The sequence below is a fragment of the Marmota flaviventris genome, chromosome 15, assembly GCF_047511675.1.
Source record: "Marmota flaviventris isolate mMarFla1 chromosome 15, mMarFla1.hap1, whole genome shotgun sequence".
Taxonomy (NCBI): Eukaryota; Metazoa; Chordata; class Mammalia; order Rodentia; family Sciuridae; genus Marmota; species Marmota flaviventris.
The window spans coordinates 52,660,543-52,678,757 of NC_092512.1; the positions used below are offsets into that span (position 1 = coordinate 52,660,543).

The 18,215-nt window shown below is 39.7% G+C and overlaps 1 protein-coding gene across 10 annotated transcripts in view; it reads left to right on the forward strand.

Annotated features, from left to right (window-relative positions):
* Positions 1-18,215, forward strand: part of Pag1 (phosphoprotein membrane anchor with glycosphingolipid microdomains 1) — a 134,402-nt gene that overhangs the window by 46,392 nt on the left and 69,795 nt on the right. For 2 of the 10 annotated variants that reach the window (XM_071602267.1, XM_071602271.1), the window contains exon 3: positions 11,205-11,269. The exons of the other annotated variants lie outside the window; for them this stretch is intronic. The gene's annotated coding sequence lies outside the window, so the exon portion shown is untranslated. The remainder of the gene's footprint in view (positions 1-11,204; positions 11,270-18,215) is intronic. 10 annotated transcript variants of the gene reach the window in all.

The window sequence follows — 18,215 nt, forward strand, 5'->3', positions numbered from 1 at the left end:
ACTATCTACTTTTAAAAAGAAAAGAAGGATCCTGACAATTATGAGGACTGTGGAAAAATTATTTGCCTACTTCACATACTGTCACTTTTGTGTGTGTGTGTGTGTGTGTGAAAGAGAGAGAGAGAGAGAGAGAGAGAGAGAGAGAGAGAGAGAGAGAGAGAGATTGATTGATTGATTCTGGGGATCTAACACACAGAGCATGGCACATGCCAGGCAAGTGCACTACCACTGAGCCACTTCCCTGGTCCTCCTCCCTCACCTTTTATAAGGAAACAAAAAATGAGGTCTTACACTTAGTATTGCCTTGTACTTTGGGGATAAGCAGCCTTAAAGCTCAGGTCTGTCACATGCTAGATGGGTATTGATTTTTCTTCTTAAATCAATGTTTCCCTAGAGCATAGTTTTATTTATTCATAAAGCTAAGATGATGTCTGACAGGAGTTACAGCAGTGTAAATCTGTGGTGCAGGCACAATAAGAAGAGCTTTTGTAAGACTCAGAAATCAATGAGCTGATGCCAGAGGGTAACCTCATAAGCCTGGAGAAGTGCAGTTTCCAGGCCTCCATGAGTAAAAGGAAAACTTCAGCATAGGATGAACCTCCTGCTTCTCTTTTCTGTGCTTCTTTGCAAATGAACCTAATTGCACTGTGACTAAAACCAGGCCTTGACTGGATCAGATGCATGACTGGTTGTTGGAATCTCAGGCTGATAGAACCCAGGCATCAGCTCTGATCCCTTGATGACACTAAATCTGTCTGCTCACTTGCAAAGGATTGCCAGCCCTGTTATCGTCCCCTCTAAGTCTGCCTCTTGGTGCAGGGAGCTCCAGAGGTGGGCTTTTCTGCACAGAATGCAGTCAATATGAGCATATATTCACTTTAGAATATTTCGTGTCCTTGTTGGTTTGTTAAAATATATGCAACAACTCTCACTGTAGCTGGGCCTTGTGAAATCATGTATAATCCTAACAGTTGATAAATATGTATTACGAATAGTCTATTTTCTTTTAAAAGTGTTCATAGCATATAAAAATTACTATGAGGCCTTTTAAATTTGCTTGAGAAAATATGCTCTATATTCGCCTAGAACCTTAACTGATTTTTTTCTAGTGGTTGGAAAGTGCATCTGATGGCTAGAGTGTCACCATCTGGAAGCTCAAATGTCCCATTTTCTATTAGGAATCTGATCTTAGCACAGTAGAACTGGTTGGGGAATCAGATGACCTAGACACTGGTTTGTTTTGTTGTTCACTCATGGCTGCTGTGTGACCTCAGGTGGGTTCCTGAACTTCTCTGGAACTGAGGCTTTATTTATATTGTTGTTTTGTTTGCTCCTTTAAAGAACAGCAAGTGGGGGCGTGTGAAATTGACAGGCGTTCATTTCTTATTTTCTATAGTTTTTCCGTGTCTTTTTCATTTAAAAGTAACTAGTAGAATTTTTTTCAAAGGAGGAAATGGAAAAAGAAAAATAGGATAGAGACGTGAGGATTATTTCTTCATAAACAAAATATTTTCTTCCAGTTTTAAAAACACATGATTTTCTGTTAAGAAAGAAAGGAAGGAAGGAAGGAAGGAAGGAAGGAAGGAAGGAAGGAAGGAAGGAAGGGAAAAGAAAAGAAAATCTCACATGATTTGCTCTGCTACCATTGGCCACGATTCCCCCTAGAAACTTCTTAGCCCAAGGTGTACAACTTGAATTCAGAGGCTTGGAACTGAGATCTACAGTGCAGATGGTGAGTGGGGTTGGGGGGTCCTTCCAGGCCTGTGGCTCCCAGGAGTCCAGGTCCCTCCTCAAAGGTTGGGAGAAGTGTTTAAGATGCTGTCTCTTTGGACTCAGCCCTTTCCTCTCTTCTGGTAGCAACTGAAGTGAGCTCTTCAGAGGAAGGTTCTGGGAATGGGAAGGGAAAAGGACAAGAACTCTGGTCTCAGTGGCAGTTACTATGAGTCACACCTGTTAGCTTTGCCTCATCAGCTTTGGACTCTTGAGATGGCGAGTTGATGTTGGAGAGTTGTTCCTGTTAAGCTCAAAGCATTGCTGCTCATCTCATGAAGGAGAGGATTCTCAGCACTTCCTTTTGGAGGCCTGAGCTGGGGTCTCTCTCTTAGTAGAAGTGAGCTACCTAACCTGGACCTTCTCCAGGGACCCCTTTGAAGAAAAGCGAGGTTGCTGTTTGGAATCCAACCATGAAGGGATGCTTGTTACATTTCCTAACCAGCTTTGGCTAAGTCCTCCAAAATCTTTTTAACATTTCTGAATACAATCCCCTTTACGTTATTTGACACTGACCACCTGCTCCCTTTTTAAATTAATGAATGCTGCACTCCTCAAGGGAATGGATCAGGAAGTCATTCTCCTTGGCCCTGTGTTTGATTCCATCTTTACTCCTCAGCTCAACCCTGGTCATCAGCAGAGTGACAAGTGACATAGCCAGACAGCTACCACATCCAGATTACTAATACAGGATGATGTCGATCTCTGGACTTCAAGGATCACCCACAGTTTCTAGCATTTTGATAATGTCACTTTGTTGTAAGGGGACCCTTCCTTCTCTGTGCACCCTCACTCATCTCTGCGGGACAATAGGGAAGTCATTCTGATGGCTTCTCATCATTCTGATGCCTGGGGCTGCCTCGGGAGCTGATGCAGGGGAGTTGACCAAGGCGCATTCAACTCACATGCACTGGAGTCTCATGCTGGGTTGGGAGATGTAAGGCCCTCCCTTCTCTCAGCCTTCTCAGCCTCCCTCAGACCCAGCTTAGAAAAATCTTTATCCTCTAAAGATTCCTCTAAGCATCTTTATCCTGTTAGATCCCAGGATGATGGCATGGCATTTTAACAATAGTGATTACAGCTCTAGCTCATATACTATCCAGATCTCACCTGTCTTCATGAAGGTGTCATCCCTTCTCGCTCCTCCTGCATTCCCTTCCGAGTCCCATCCCCTTCTTATGCCAGGGAAGTCCCTTTTTTATGTTCTTCAGATGGATGCTCCCACTCCATCTTTTGGAAAACTTCCCCCATCGCCACCACAGTGGAGAAGGCACTTCCCCCCTGGTTCTCAGTGTCTTGAACTTGACCAGGGATGCACATGGAGGACTCTCTTGTGAGCCACAGAACTGTAGGCCACTCTGGTGAGCAAGGGGGATAGAGTTGCTCTACTTCCAGCCTCTTCTCGAACCCGAGACAGCTGCAGATGCTCCCATATTCCTTTCCCATGACATTGGCATTCTCTGATAAGTCTGCCACTCTGGGAATGAAGACCCTCCTGGAGCCCCTCACCAATACCATACTAAGATGGAGGCCCTTGGCTCTTATGCCTTACCTGAGGCAGCCTGAGTAGAGGACATCACGTGGGCTGCAGTGGCTCTCCCTAGGCACCCCAGGACAGATGGCCCAGCTCTAGATGGTGGTTTTGTTCTAGACTTTGAAATTCCAAGTCTCCCATGGTTATTAATGACCTGGAAGAGAGGCAGTTCTGGATTATTCTTCTATGTATGATTTTCTTCCTTTATCTTCACCATCTTCCCCTTCTCCCTTGGTAGATTTTAAAATTGGTACCTAAAATGCTACATAGCATATCACTTTGCCAAATAGGAAACTCTCATGCTTTCTTAATATTTTCTAAAATAGGTTTTCATTATAGCCATGAGATCAGCAATGATGGAATTTGACCACGGTGTTAATATGCTTCTAAAGGTACTTCATAAAAAGACAAAGTTAAGTCAGGTGCAGTGGCACATACATATAATCCCAGCTGCTCAGGAGTCTGAAGCAGGACGATCATGAGTATGAAGTCAGCCTCAGCAACTTAGCAAGGCTATAAGCAACTTAGCAAGACCCTTTCTCTAAATAAAATATTTTAAAAGGCTGGGGATGTGACTCAGAGGTTAAGCACTCCTGGGTTCGATCCCTGGTACCCCCCCCCCCAAAAAAAAAAAAGTTAGGTCTATCTATGGTGGCTTGATGAAGAATCAACCAACAAGGAAGAAAGCAAAAGAAATAAGATCTCCTATTTCATACAAGGGTGTGGGGGAGAGGTTGATAATCCTGTCAAGAATGAAAAATATCTCCTCATGCTACAGCAAGGAAACTAAAACCTTAGAACGGGTTCAACATTCCATTACTGAGTTCCTTGCCTGTTGCTCACCTGTTGTTTAAAATGTACTTTACCACAGTGAAATATATAAGTACAATGTGTATACATACAGTTAAAAGTGTTGTTAATAATTATTAAAGCCAAACAGGTTATGTTTGCAAAGGACACACAAATGCAAGGAGTTTAATGTCTGAGCCTCTGCTCATAAAAGATCTGCTTACCTGGAGACGTGTTTGTCCTTGACTACCGGAGAGGGTGGAGTAGGCTATAAATAGCAACCCAAAAGTACAACACACCCAGGACTGCTGGCGTGAGTGTGGGCGCTTTTGTGATAACTAAGGCGTTGTTGTGTTGTGATTGACAGGACTGTATATATTATTGAGTGATTTTGAATTATTCTGTTTTATAATCCCTTTGTATAATCTGATAAATATTCTGATATTTGAAAGTGTCCCTCAAACACACACAGTCTGGTGAAAACCATCAAATGATAACACTACAGCATGCTATCCATACTCTTGTTCCATCAGAGATGGTTTTTATAGGTTAAAGTATAGAAGATGGTTTCTGTCTGTCACTGAAACTTCCTCAGAAAGGTTTGCCCAAGACCTTCTCAGGAACCCCCCCAAAGTGCTCCATGACTGTTTTCTCCTCTTCCTTTTTTTTCTGTTTATAAAGAGGAAATATTTCCTTTTAAAAAAAAAAATTTCTTTAGTTGTTGATGGACCTTTATTTTATTCATTTATTTATATACAGCACTGAGAATCAAACCCAGTGTTTCACCTCAGTGGTAGGCAAGTGGTCTACCACTGAGCCACAACCCCTTTGAATTTATTTTATCTATTACTTCATTGTCAGTCTTCTCTGTTCTAGAGGGAAGACAGCTGAGACCTACCTCTTTTGTTCACCCCATGTCCTCAATTGTGACCCCATGTGGTGCCTGGCATTTGCACACGTTGGTGGATGCCCCTTCCATCCACGTGCTGCTTCTCTGGGTTTTTCCCTGTGCCTCTTCTCCCGGCCACTGCATCATTACTGAGGAATTAGGCTTTGCTTTGGTCTCCCCATCTTCTTGAATCTGGTGCTTTATGCTTTGCCTTTTTGTCATTAATTAGCACCTTCTTCCTAGTTTTGGCATCTGATGGGTAGAATGAATATTTTTGGTCATTTTTTGTAGCTCTGACCAAAAGGCCTGATATTATGGTTTAGATGAGGTGTCCTCCAAAGCTTGTGTGTGAGACAATACAAGAAAGTTTATAGATAAAATGATGGGATTATGAGAACCTTAACCTAATGTGTTGATCTTCTGATAGGGATTAACTAGGTAGTGACTATAGGCAGGTAGAGTGTGGCTGGAGAGGTGAGTCACAGGGCTGTGCCTTTGGGTTATATATTTTGTCCATGGTGAGTGGAGTCTCTGTCTCTGTCTCTGTCTCTCTCTGTTTTCTGGTTCTCTATCCTAGACTACTTTCGTCCTCCACTCCTTTCTGCCATGATGTTCTGCCTCACCTGGGACCCAGAGCAATGGAATCAGCCATCTATGGACTAAGACCTCTGAAACCATAATCCCCACATAAACTTTTCTTCCTCTATAATTGTTCTTGTAGAGGAAGGACACAGCAGCAAAGAAGGTGACAAAAACACATGAAAAGAACAATTTAAAGGAGAAAAAGTTTCTTTGGGCTCATGGTTCAGAGGTTCAGTACATGGTTGACCAACTCAAAGCAGCTCAGGACATGCACTAGAGAGAGATCAGCTCACCAGGGACAAAATATATACCCCAAAGACACACCCCCAGTGAACTACCTCCTCCAGCCACATCCTACCTGCCTATAGTCACCCCCCAGTTAATCCACATCAATGGATTAAGCCACTGATTAAGCCACATCTCCTAATCTAATCATTTCACCTGGGAAGGTTCTTGCATTGTCTCACGTATGACATCTAGTGGGAACACCTCATTTCCATACCATAACAACAAGAACAGAGATACAGTGTGTCAACATGCTAGGCATTTGGGATGCGTCCTAAATATTTCAGCCACAAAATAGCTTAAGAAAGGTTTTGAACTAGAAACACACACATTTAATAATCACCTGCATTGATGTTAACACAAACAAGTGGTTGGACGGTGTGCTCTGTTCTGATGGTAGACTTGGGGCTTGGCCTGCTGTGGCTTCCTTTTCTGATCCTATTATTTCATTTACCCCTGTGAACAACTGAGAAGAAAGGCTTTCTTCTTTTAGGAACACTTCACTTCTCATCCCCCAACTCCAGCCCAATAACCTAAGAGTCTGATCTTGTTATGTCTGGGAATATAATTACTAGATTTTCTGCTAATGGCTGTATTTTACATGATAATGAATCCAGTCTTTTCTACAAGGTCTACTTCATTTATGCAAAACAGACATAATTTGGAGTGTTATGAATCATACTATTGTTTCAGGGAGTGGAGAAGCCGTTGTGGAGCCTGTGGAATACAATTTTTTGGGCTCATGTCAGACTAACACAAGAAAATGTTGGTTCTGTATTCACCGAAGATGTTTATTTAATGATTTCAGGTAAAACAGAAAGAGCGTTGAATCTCAAGGCTTTTGTTACTTATGAATTTAGGAAGGTCGACTCATTTCTGACCATCTTTTACACTTTGAAGTGGTGACCTTTGTACATTAGTGACCTGTAATCATTAATGAGATTCTTGCTCACCGATTTTCAATAATATAAAAAAGGTATTCCAAATTGATCCTGGCTACTAACAGAGAAAAGGCAGAAAATTAAATTTGCAGGGAGATACAGAAAAAAACCTTCTGTTAATGTCGTGAAGTCTCTAAAAATCTTAATCCCCAAGGGAAATTTACTTTGTTCTAGAAAGGTCAGTTTGTCTCCCAAGAGATGCTAAAATGCCTTTTGTTTATAAGGAGAATGTATTATTGTTTGTGAATGGAATACTGGGAGTTCTCAATTCTTACTTTTATTTTTCCATAACTTGCTGTGGTTAATTAACCTTAGAAAAATAGCTTGCAAGGATAACATTCTCATACTGCATGCCTTTTCACTTTTAAGTAGAGTTAATTCTAAAGATTAACTTAAAGGTACAGTGTGCTGATTACTAACATTTCAGACGTACTTAGCTCTTGGGGTGTTAACTGATTTTTGTCTTTCATTTTTGCATTCTGGAATCCTTGATAATATTGAAAAGACTAAAAATTCTAAGTTAAGGCTAAGTTACCCTGAGTAAACAGTGGGAGGAGAACTGACTTTTGCACTAAAGACAAAATCTTGAGTTTGGTTCTAATGCCCATGATTTAGTGCAGAAATACAAATATGTACTTACTTAATTTGGACTGGTAATCTAATTCTCTTTTCTTTCAAAAGTGGAATAGTTAAGAGAAATATTTCAACTTTTTAAATAGCATAAATGTATTTAAAGAAAGCCAGTTTTGCAGAACCTAATTTGGCTTTGGGGAGGCAATAGACTCTTTAGAAGTCTAATGACAATTCTAGACCATGTGTAAAGAAAAACAGAGTCAATGAAAGTATTACCTGTAATTGCAGGTAATTCATAGAAACTCCAAAGCTGACTGGGGACCCAATGATATCTATCCTATCTATAGCCCCTTGACTTACATCTTCCAACCAGGGTCTGTGCTTCATTTTTTTTGTAAAGTTGTAGTTGGACACAATACCTTTATTTGATTTATTTATTTATTTTTATGTGGTGCTGAGGGTCAAACCCAGGGCTTTGCATGTGCTAGTTGAGCACTCTACCCCTGAGCCACAACCTCAACCTGTGCTTAATTTTTTCAAGCTGTAAACCCTGGTGTTTTAATCTGACATTGACATAGTGCCCAAGGCATTTTTTAATTTTGTGAAGTGTTGTAGTATTTCTAACTAGTTAAACAGAAGCATTTATTGAGTCTTTTTGTCAAGAAGTACATATTTAAGATACTGACAATTATTTCAAGAAATAGCTGTATAGTTACATGGAATACTTATAGAAATAAGCCGATTTTTAAATGTCATGAATGCTGTCTGCCTTATAAATCCTAATTTTTATATTTTCTCTTGCTGTGACATCTTTGGCTTCTTAAGATTCAAATACTTAATCCATTTCCTGAGCTGGGATCATTCATCCCAGGGTTCATATTCTTTGGGAAAATTAAGAGCTGATTTTAACTTCAGCTTAGTAACAGTTGATAAATTTAAATGATAATTGGGTATGTTTCATGTGATTATTAAACTTTCCAAAACTGCCTAGAAAAATAGTATCACTGACAAAATAGAATCTGAAAACTGGCTGTTTTTACTTATAACTTAAATCCCATTTTCTTTTTTGGTTAACGACTTTTCTTTTACTTCTTGCTACCATATATGTAAATCCCTTTGCTGGGCATTATTCTACATGTCAGGAAAATAACTCCTTCTCCAGAGGAAGTGACAGAATGAACTGTTGATGATAGTTACTGATTTAAGTAAGTATCAAACATGTGCCAAGGGTAGTGGAGCTATGGGGACCCAGGGAATTAGAGAGCTCTGCAGAAGAGGGGAGACTTGTTTGGCCAAAGATTTCTTTGTAGAAGCTCTGCCACCCCCACCTCCCAAGCCCTAATCCTAATTCCTGCCAAGATTAAATGCTTATTAAAACTTAATCTATCAAGGATTCCGGAAAGGACCGGTAGATTCTTACACCGGTTTAATCACCGACGGTGCAAAGAAAAGAACCCATCCTTTTGGAAGCTTCATTGTGTCTATACTAAGAAGCACCAGCCCAACTTTATTAGGTACATTGGTGAAAATGAGCACCTGCCATGCAGGTAGTATCGAAAGCTGCTACTATTTCCCACCCTCAGCACCCCCTCTTCAGAGGAAAGACAGACCAAAAAATAACAACGAACTTGACTTGAGCTAATGTTAGAGATTCAGTGATGGGGAGTGTCTTGGACAAGACTGACCTGTCTTAGTCCTCGTCATATCCTTAGGCTATTAACATCACTCAAGGTTATAATAATAGTGGCTGTGCTGGGTTCTTTCTGCACACTCCTGCAATTATAAAAGGCTCCTCCCTCTCCTCTAACCCTCATCATGACTTTTTGAGGTATGGGGATGAAGAAGAACAAAGGGGTTCAGGGCCAACTTGCTGGGCTAGAATCCTACCGTTCCTACCACTTACTAACCTGGTCATTTAGGTTTCTTAAGCACCCTTTGTGCCTCCATATCTGCAAATTATAGCAGAAAATACCTAATTCTGAGCATTGGTATTAATTCATTCTTCAGCACTGTGCTCAGAGTTATCTGTAATCATCATATTCTCATTTTGCAGTCCAAGCAACTGAGCTTCAGAGATTAAATAACTTGCCCCATTTCACATACAGTTGGTATAACCCAGAGCCAGGGATTTTCCATCTGTCCAACTGCAAACCTCGTATATAGTATACATCCTTACTGAATTTGATCAGATTTCCGAATTATGTGTTTTCAAGTTTCATAGCATAGCAAATTTGTCTTCTGAATGTTCTTTTTGGGTTATCTCATCCATTCCCAGGGCTTCATTTGTCATCTGTTTCAGGAGTGGGCAGACTTTGATTTGCAGGCCAAATACGTTCCAGCACTGGATTTTGCAAATAAAGTTTTATTGGAACACTGTGACACTCACTCTTTGCTCTTGTTTGTGGCTGCTTTTGTGTACAATGGCAGAGTCAAGTAGCTATGAGAGAACACGTGGTCAACAAAGCCTGAAATATTTACTCCTCAGCCTTTCACAAGAAAAGTTTTGCACTCCCTGATCTTGCTTAACTACTTTCAGTCTTCTTCAATTGTAAATTTCAGCCACACTTCAAATTTCTCCTTCCATGCCCCACATCTACCTTAAAATAAACATTGACTACACTGAATTCTTTGTGTGCTTATTCCCTGCCCCAAAGTCAGTTCCTCTTCCTGAGTTTCCTGTCCCAGTTAATGGCACTACCATAATGCCAGGGTTCTTTTCTCCCTTTTATCGTCCATGCCTAATCTGTCATCAAAACCTGTTCATTGATTCTACATACATAAACTTCTTGAAGATGGTGACAGTCAGTGCTCCTCATTCTGGTATTCTCAGGAACCACCCTCAGTCAGGCCAGAAATTCCCTGTCCAGTCCCTGAGAAGTTGCCATATGGTATGCAAGATGAGAGTAACTATTGGTGTGTTACTCACAAGCAAGCCATGGAGAGATGGGTGCATTTCTTAACTTTAGAAACTGCTTCACAAGTAAGAACTTAGAAACAGTAGAAGGTCAGAATGTTGTAAAAAGTGTACTTTCTCTACTGAGATATACCAAAAAATATGTGGCTATCTGATGTACTGAGTTGTCACTACTATTTTAAAACTAAATCTCTGTTCTTTATGCAGGACTCTTTGAGGGTAGGAAGTTAAAACTCTAACATCAGGTTATCATTTTTTTTCTTGTTCATCCAAAGAACATAGTCAGATAATAAATGCATTTTCACCCTCATCAGTATTACTTGAATATTACTGTAAAGCTCATGATAATATGAACTCTGCATTCTCTTTTCTGAATTTCAAATTCTGCTGTAATAACTGGTGAAGAGAACAGAAGAGCATAGTAAAAATAAATAAACTTTGAAATACAAAAGGATTAGTGGGGATAATAAATATCCGCTCAGTGTCTTAGCATCTTTGATCTTGGCATTTGTTCTATCCAGCAAATGTTTTCATAGTACTTTAATTTCAGTTTCTCTATTGGAAAACTTACGCAGGAGCAGCCTTTGTTTTCCAAGAACAACAGAGCTGTTTACAGCACTTAAGTCAAAAGCAGAAGTCATAAATTAATTTTAATCCTCTGAGCAAAGACATTAGCCTTTGTGTAACGTAAGGATTTGAGTTTGTTCACACAAAATAAGCCCAAGAATAATAGTTCCCTGGGCTGAACAATGATCTTCATGATTAATATTTTTCTTTGGTTAATGATTATATAACACATTAGTATGTTTCTCCAAACACTTCCTGCAATTATAAGTATCTGTAGACTTTCAAAGCTATATTTTGATCAGACATGTAAAGAATGCTATAGCTCAATTACTGTCAAATTAAGGATGATTTTACTTTCAGATTTAAAGAAGAAATGCCACCTACCATCAGACTTCAGAATAACTGAAAAAATTAGAAGAAAAAAAGTAAGTGGTGAAGGATATGAAGGTAAAATTCCACCACAATGTCCCTTTGTCCATCTCCTCTTACAGAGGTGGTGGCCTCTGCTTTTACTCTGTCACTATTCCATGAGCTGGTGGTACTGAGGGCTCTTGCCCCTGAAGACCCTCTGACCTAAGCTAAAGGGTGGCACATAAAGTGTCTCCACCAGGTCCCACGTAGAAATCTCTTTCAGGTCTTCAGTGAAGAGATCCTAGCAGGTCAGTAGCCCCATCCAGGGATCCTTTCCTAAGAGCAGGCGATCTGAGACCAGGGAAACTGAGTGGCCTTAGAATCGTGTCTTAGCCTTCTCACTACTGTGACTCAAAGACCCAACCAGCACAATTGTAGAGGAGGAAAGGTTTATTTAAGGGCTCACAGTTTCAGAGATCTTAGTCCATAGAAGGCAGGCTCCATTTCTTGGTGCTGGAGATGAGGCTGAATATCATGGTGGAGAGTGTGGCAGAGGGAAGCAGCTCACATCATAGTGATCAAGAAGCAGAAAGAGAGACTCCACTCTCCAGATACAAAGATATATCCAAAGCTATGCCCCAATTTCCATCCCTTCCAGCCACACCCTACCACTTTAGTTAATCCCATGAGGGATTAATTCACTGATTAGGCTAAGGCTATAACCCAATCATTTCTCCTCGAAACCTTCTTGCATTGTCTCACACATGAGCTTCCACATATAAATCATAACAAGTCACTTAACCCCACTTCATGCTTACAATGGGGAATAATGATGCCTACTTTATAAAACTTGTTTAGAAATGATGTTTGGAGAAAACACAGCAGGTGGTGAGTGCTTAGGAAGTTGTAGTGGTCATATTTGATGCTATAGTTATCATTACTACCACCACCACCACCACCTTTGAAGATTCATGCTAATTAATTCTGCATCTCTGTTTAGTTTTTCTGGTCCTGTCCTTGTCATTCACAGGTGCTATCATTAGCTGAGTGGATGAAAAGTAATCTCAGTATTGATAAATAAAGGGCTTTTCTCCAGGATGCTAAATTTTCTGTCATAGGAGATCATAACTTGGTGTCATGGAGACCAATCTGAAATCATTCATAATAGTTCACTTTTTAAAAAGTGAGAATTTGGAAACTATTTGCTTCAACAATGAGGAAGGGACTAAGGATATAAAAAAGTCCAATAGTTTGTAAGTTTTAAATGATAGACGCAGGCTGTTTTGAAACAGAAAAGTATTTTTGATGTCATAACTGAAAATGGTACTTAACAGTATATATTTGCTGATAGCAACTTGGTAACTATTTTTATAAGATGAAAGGAAACTTTAGAATACAATAGCATTTAATTTTCTTTTGTTCCTCTGTTTTCTGTAAAGTCATATTACTTCATAAAAATTGTTATGATCTTTGAAGATGTTGCAACCTTTACTTTCTGGTGAGAAAGTGCATTCTGTGTTGGTAGTGACAGGCTGGAAAATGAACTCCTGGAATAAAATCTGTTTGTAAACCAAGACTCTTCTGCACCCCACCTACCACAGGTTGCCAAAATCTTAGATATGTACAGTAAGCCAAAGAATGTGGAAAAGTTAAGCAGAAGATTTAGGTTTCTATTTAATTCAGCCCCAAAAAAGAGAAATGCTAAGTGGATCCATACTTCCATAGCAATTTATATGGCACTCTGGGCCTGATGGTTTCAAAAAGCTTAAGTAGTTTGTAAAGGGCACCTGACCGTGATTTATATAAAATAGAACCTCTCTGTTCTCATTTTCCTCTTACTGTATCTAAGAAAGACTCTAATAAGGTTGTGCTCATTTTACATAAGAAAGCAGAGCCTTCAGGCACTGTGGACCAGGCTTAACTTGGGCACGTGATAGAGTTGGCATCACATTATGTATCCCAGCACCCAGATGATAAGAGAGACAGCTTAGAGATTGACCCAGGAAAGCATACCACATGAGAAATCACGCTGCGTTCAGTAAGAGGCTTTTAAAACACACACACTTTATCTCATGAAAAGTAAAGCATAAGACAAATGGAAAGTTACAGTCTTACAGAGAGAGAAAGAGAGTGGTGGAAGGATGCGGTAGACAACTAAGATTCCCTTTGGCCCTCTTCCCTGTTGTTCAGCTCTAGAAGGCTGATGACTCAGGTGGTACTGAGCACACCTTCTACAGGGTCCCAGCTTAGCAGCAGAAGTGGAGTGAGCATGATTCTGAAGGCCACTTGCTGGCTGATTGACTTGGCACCCCTTCTTTCTTTTCTTTGCCTCCTTGGGTTTCTCTGCAACATATTTGCTTGTATATCTGTTGATCTTCCTACCTGGAAGGAAGCCTGACTAAAACATATTTGCCACTCATGAATTAATCTGGGGGCAAAGAGATAAAAAGCACAGTGGGTAATTACCTTTCATTTCAGGACTAAGCATGGGTGTTCTCTCCCCCATGTTTTATGGCATTTTAAGACAACTGCATTTATGAAGGGGTAACTTCATATCAAAATTTTGGCTGGAGGGGGATACCCAGACCTCAGATTCCTGTGACTATAAATACATAAAGCTTAAAACTGAATTCCAAAGAGGATCTCCCCAGCAACAATCTTATAGCTCTTCCTGTAAATGTTTGAATCTAGGTTTGTTTCATTAGATAAATTCTGACATTTTGGTATGTGAATGAGGTAGTCTAATTTATGTGATTAAATTCTCATTCGTTTGATAGAAGATTAAATGCTTCATTGCAAAAATGCCAAAGGACATTTTTAATTTAGAGTCTCAATTTTAATTGAAACACTATCATTCCATTTTGAGCATTGAGGAGTGACAATGAAACATGTGCTGAAATTTTAAAGCAAATAATTAAGCTGTATTAATTTCAAGGCAATTTCCCTTACTTTTGTTTTTATAGAAATATTTGCTAAGTTATTTTTGCTTTTAACTGTATATAAAATAAAAATAGTACATAGCATTTGCCCTAAGCAAATGATTTGGATTTATGTCTAATAAGGCAACCACAGGGAGGGACCAGGAGGGCAGGAACTTTATCCCCAGTCCCAACAGGGGATTGTTTCACAGGAGATGCTTCAAATGAATCCATAAACCACAAGGCATCAGCACTCTGGACTAGAGTTGCAGGCGTGCCATTCTTCCAGAAAATCACTGATTCCCCTGAGCCTCAGTTTCCCCATTTGTACACTGGGTCTGACAATGTTTACTCTGTCATTTTAATGGAAGACTGAAAATGAAAGGATGGAAGTCTGAGAATCAAAGGAAAAATGTCACATCTTTGAAAACTGGAAAATGATGACCTGGGAGTCATTACCAGCATGATGTTGTGTTATGTGCTACTTGTCGGTGCTTATTAGGATTGGCATCCAGTTTGCATTTGATAAATAAATACTTTTTTAAAGCTAATATTTGTCCATTAAAATTAAGGGAAATTTATTAATTCATCCTAAGTTATTTGACCTATAACATTTTTTTGAGACACTGCATTTACTTAGACATAATTGTAATTCCTTTCTGTATTTAATGTTTTTTCCATGGAAGAACACTCAAAAATGATACATACTCCCGGGCATGTGGTGCACACCTATAATCCCAGCGGTTTGGGAGGCTGAGGCAGGAGGTTTGCGAGTTCAAAGCCAGCCTCAGCAAAAGCAAAGTGCTAAGCAACTCAGTAAGACCCTATCTCTAAATAAAATACAAAAAATGGCTAGGGATGTGGCTTAGTGGTTGAGTGCCCCTGGGTTCAACCCCAGGTACCCCCCCCCCCCAAAAAAAAAAAATACATACTGAGGCAAATAAATTATTTCTGAGCAACATTATACATTAACAGCTTTTTAGGTACATGTGAATAAGAGTCAGCAAAGGATAATGTAGCATATAACATGAAAGTTTAAGACCTGGGTAAATGAAAACTCAGTTCATAATAGATTGCCATCACTCTTTAAGCAGTTACATTAGGACGCTTGTCACATAAAATTCACTCTTAGATATTCTGTCAATTTAATGAAGGGTTTTGTTGAAATGAAATCTTGTGAGTTGGATGAAGAAAATCAATCAGTATGTTTTTTTTTTTAATCTTTTATTCTCTTCTTGCTCAATGTGCAATTAGACTTACTCTGCAGGATCACAGTGGGTGGCATATATTAGCTTTATGCTCACCCTGCCTGTATTAATTTGATAGTAATTCTGCAGAAAAGTGATATCAGAAATGTGCTGATAAAGTCAAAACCATTAGCCAGAATCACAAGTATCAAACTCCTACATTTTGTTTCATTTTTAATCTCTACAAATGTGTCTATATATGTTTCCTTACATTCAGGAATGACAGTAGAGTCTTTGATGAAAGCCACATGACACTTTTGTGACTTTCCCAAGTTCTGAGAAAAATTAAGAGATGGGTTAAAATCATTGGTGGACAAGGCTCATACATCACCCTTATTACTAGAAGAGGCCAGGTTGGAGGTCAGAGTTTGTTGGTCTAATACGGAACCCCAGAAGTACAGACCACAGTGGCCAGCATGGGCCCCCCACTTGGCCCAGAAGGTCAACTCAGATTATGACCTGGAGTATCACAGAGAAATCACATCCCAGAGGGCAACCCCACTCCCCAAGGAGAAGGAGCTGAGCCAAGGGTTCACCTCCCTGCATCATTCAATAGGTGATTCATTTCATCTCCCTGCAGATGGAGTAAATGAAGATGTGGTATGCTTTACGCTGGAACTGTGTGGGAGTGGGGAAGAATTTACTCCTATATAGGACTGGTAAAATAATATTTGACATCAAATGAACTGCACAGAATCTAAGGACAGAAGGAAAAGAACAATCCTAAAGATGGTTAGGACTTGGAGCTCAGTGATCAGGTGTAAAAGGAGGATCAGTCTAGGCATGAATGGTATCAGTGAAGCTACATGCAGAGGAGGTGAGTTTGAGTTGGAAAACAAGCCAAACTGGGATTCATGTTTGGGGACTGGAAATGAGGAACCAAATGCCTTGTCTGAGTAGCTTTCAGCCGTGACACGGTTGAGTATTTGATTATGAATAAGTGTATGAGAGGTTTGCTTTTCGCTATACTGTATCCTAGCACCCTAAACTCTGAGAATATTTTTATATATTTGCACAGTTCCCTCTGTAATTTGTCTTGGCTAATTGTACTTAACTATAGGCTTTCCAAATATATATTGAACTCAGTGACTGATCATCCAATTTCAATATAAAGAGCCTATAATTTTTAGAATGTATGATCTATATAAGGACATGTCACAGGTAGAAATTATTTCCACCCTTTATGATAAAAATCTTGTTTGTGATTACAATAAAAGCTACCTCCAAAAAAGATTTAGTTATGAGATAGTTATCAAAATTGAAATCTACAGTGTGTGTCCATTTGGGTGAACCCAGTGGGATCCTGCTCATAGGTTCAGGGCTAGATATATTCAAGAAACAAGATCCTATTGATTTAGAAGGTTTCTGCTTCTATTAAGTGACAACACAATGAATTTATTTTAAGATTAAGTCCTCAGAGCTGAGGGTGTGGCTCAGTGGTAGAGCTCTTGCCTAGCATGTGTGAGGCCCTGGGTTCAATACCCAGTGCTGCAAAAAAAATTTTTTTGAAAGAAATCAAGGTCTTATTACAAATATTTTGTTATTCCTTGCATTAAATTATGAATCATTAGTGACAGTATCACAAAAAAGAAAAAAGAAATAAACTTCAATACTGTGAGACCAGGAGCTAGGTCTATCCTGTACTCCAGAAGCAGTTACTAACTCTTTGCTGAATGCTTTGGGAATGGACCACTATGGAACACTAGTCATTCTCAGGCAAAGGTGGTAAGGAAAAGCATGGGGCAGGAAAACACACCAGCCACTGGGTACCTTCCCTGTCATCTAGAAGGTGGGAGTTTCACTGGGGAGCTGTTAAGAGCATGTGATGGATGGTCCATATGAACAGTGTATGGATGGGCCCCATGATGTCTGCTTATGGGAACACACTGCCTCGGTTGTTCTGAAGTCTTCCTGAACAGTTCCTCTGCCTGACACACTGACATGCTACTATCCTGATTAGCACAGTGGTCCCTGAATTCACTGACCTCCACTACCTAAGACTCGGTAGACATTTAGGGCTCCTTCCTTTTTTTTTAAATATATATTTTTATTTGTTCTAATTAGTTATACTTGACAATAGAATGCATTTTGATACATCATACATAAATGGAGTATAACTTCTCATCCATCTTCTTGTACATGATGTAGAGTTACACAGGTCATATAATCATATATGCAAATAGGGTCATAATGTCTGCTTCATTCTACTATCTTTCCTACACCCATGCTTCCTCCACTCCCTTCTGTCCCCTCTGTCTAGTCCAAGATACTTTTATTCTGCCTCTCCTCCATTGTGAATTAGCATCCACATGTCAGAGAAACTATTCAGACTTGGTTCTGTGGGGATTTGCTTATTTTGCTTAGCATAATATTCTCCAGTTCCATCCTTGGGCTCCTTTCTTCAGTGTCATTGTATCACCTATAAAACAAGGGCTCTGGGACCAAGTGAATAGCTTTTAATTCCCTCTGGATCCCAATTTATTGAACCAAGGGTCTCTTTAGTGACTCAAAGAGAAAGAAGAGATGGTAAAGATATTGTTAAAGAAAAGGAGCATCCTGAGGTCTAATAGTGCTGCTACACCTGTAAAGTGGAATGGTCAGAGTAGGAGGGAAAGACATGAAATGACTGCTTGTCAGGTTTCCTTTTGGATATTGTAAACATTACAGGTTGTGGTAATTTTGTCTTGTATGCAGGTCTATTTATTTTGACCCTGTGGATGAAAGTGTGCAGTACAGTGGCTTTCAGTGTATTCAGAGTTGTGCAAAACCATCAGCACAATCAATCCTAGAGCATGTTCATAAACCCAGAAGGAAGCCCTTCACCCCTTATCTGTCACACTCCAATTTCCCCATTT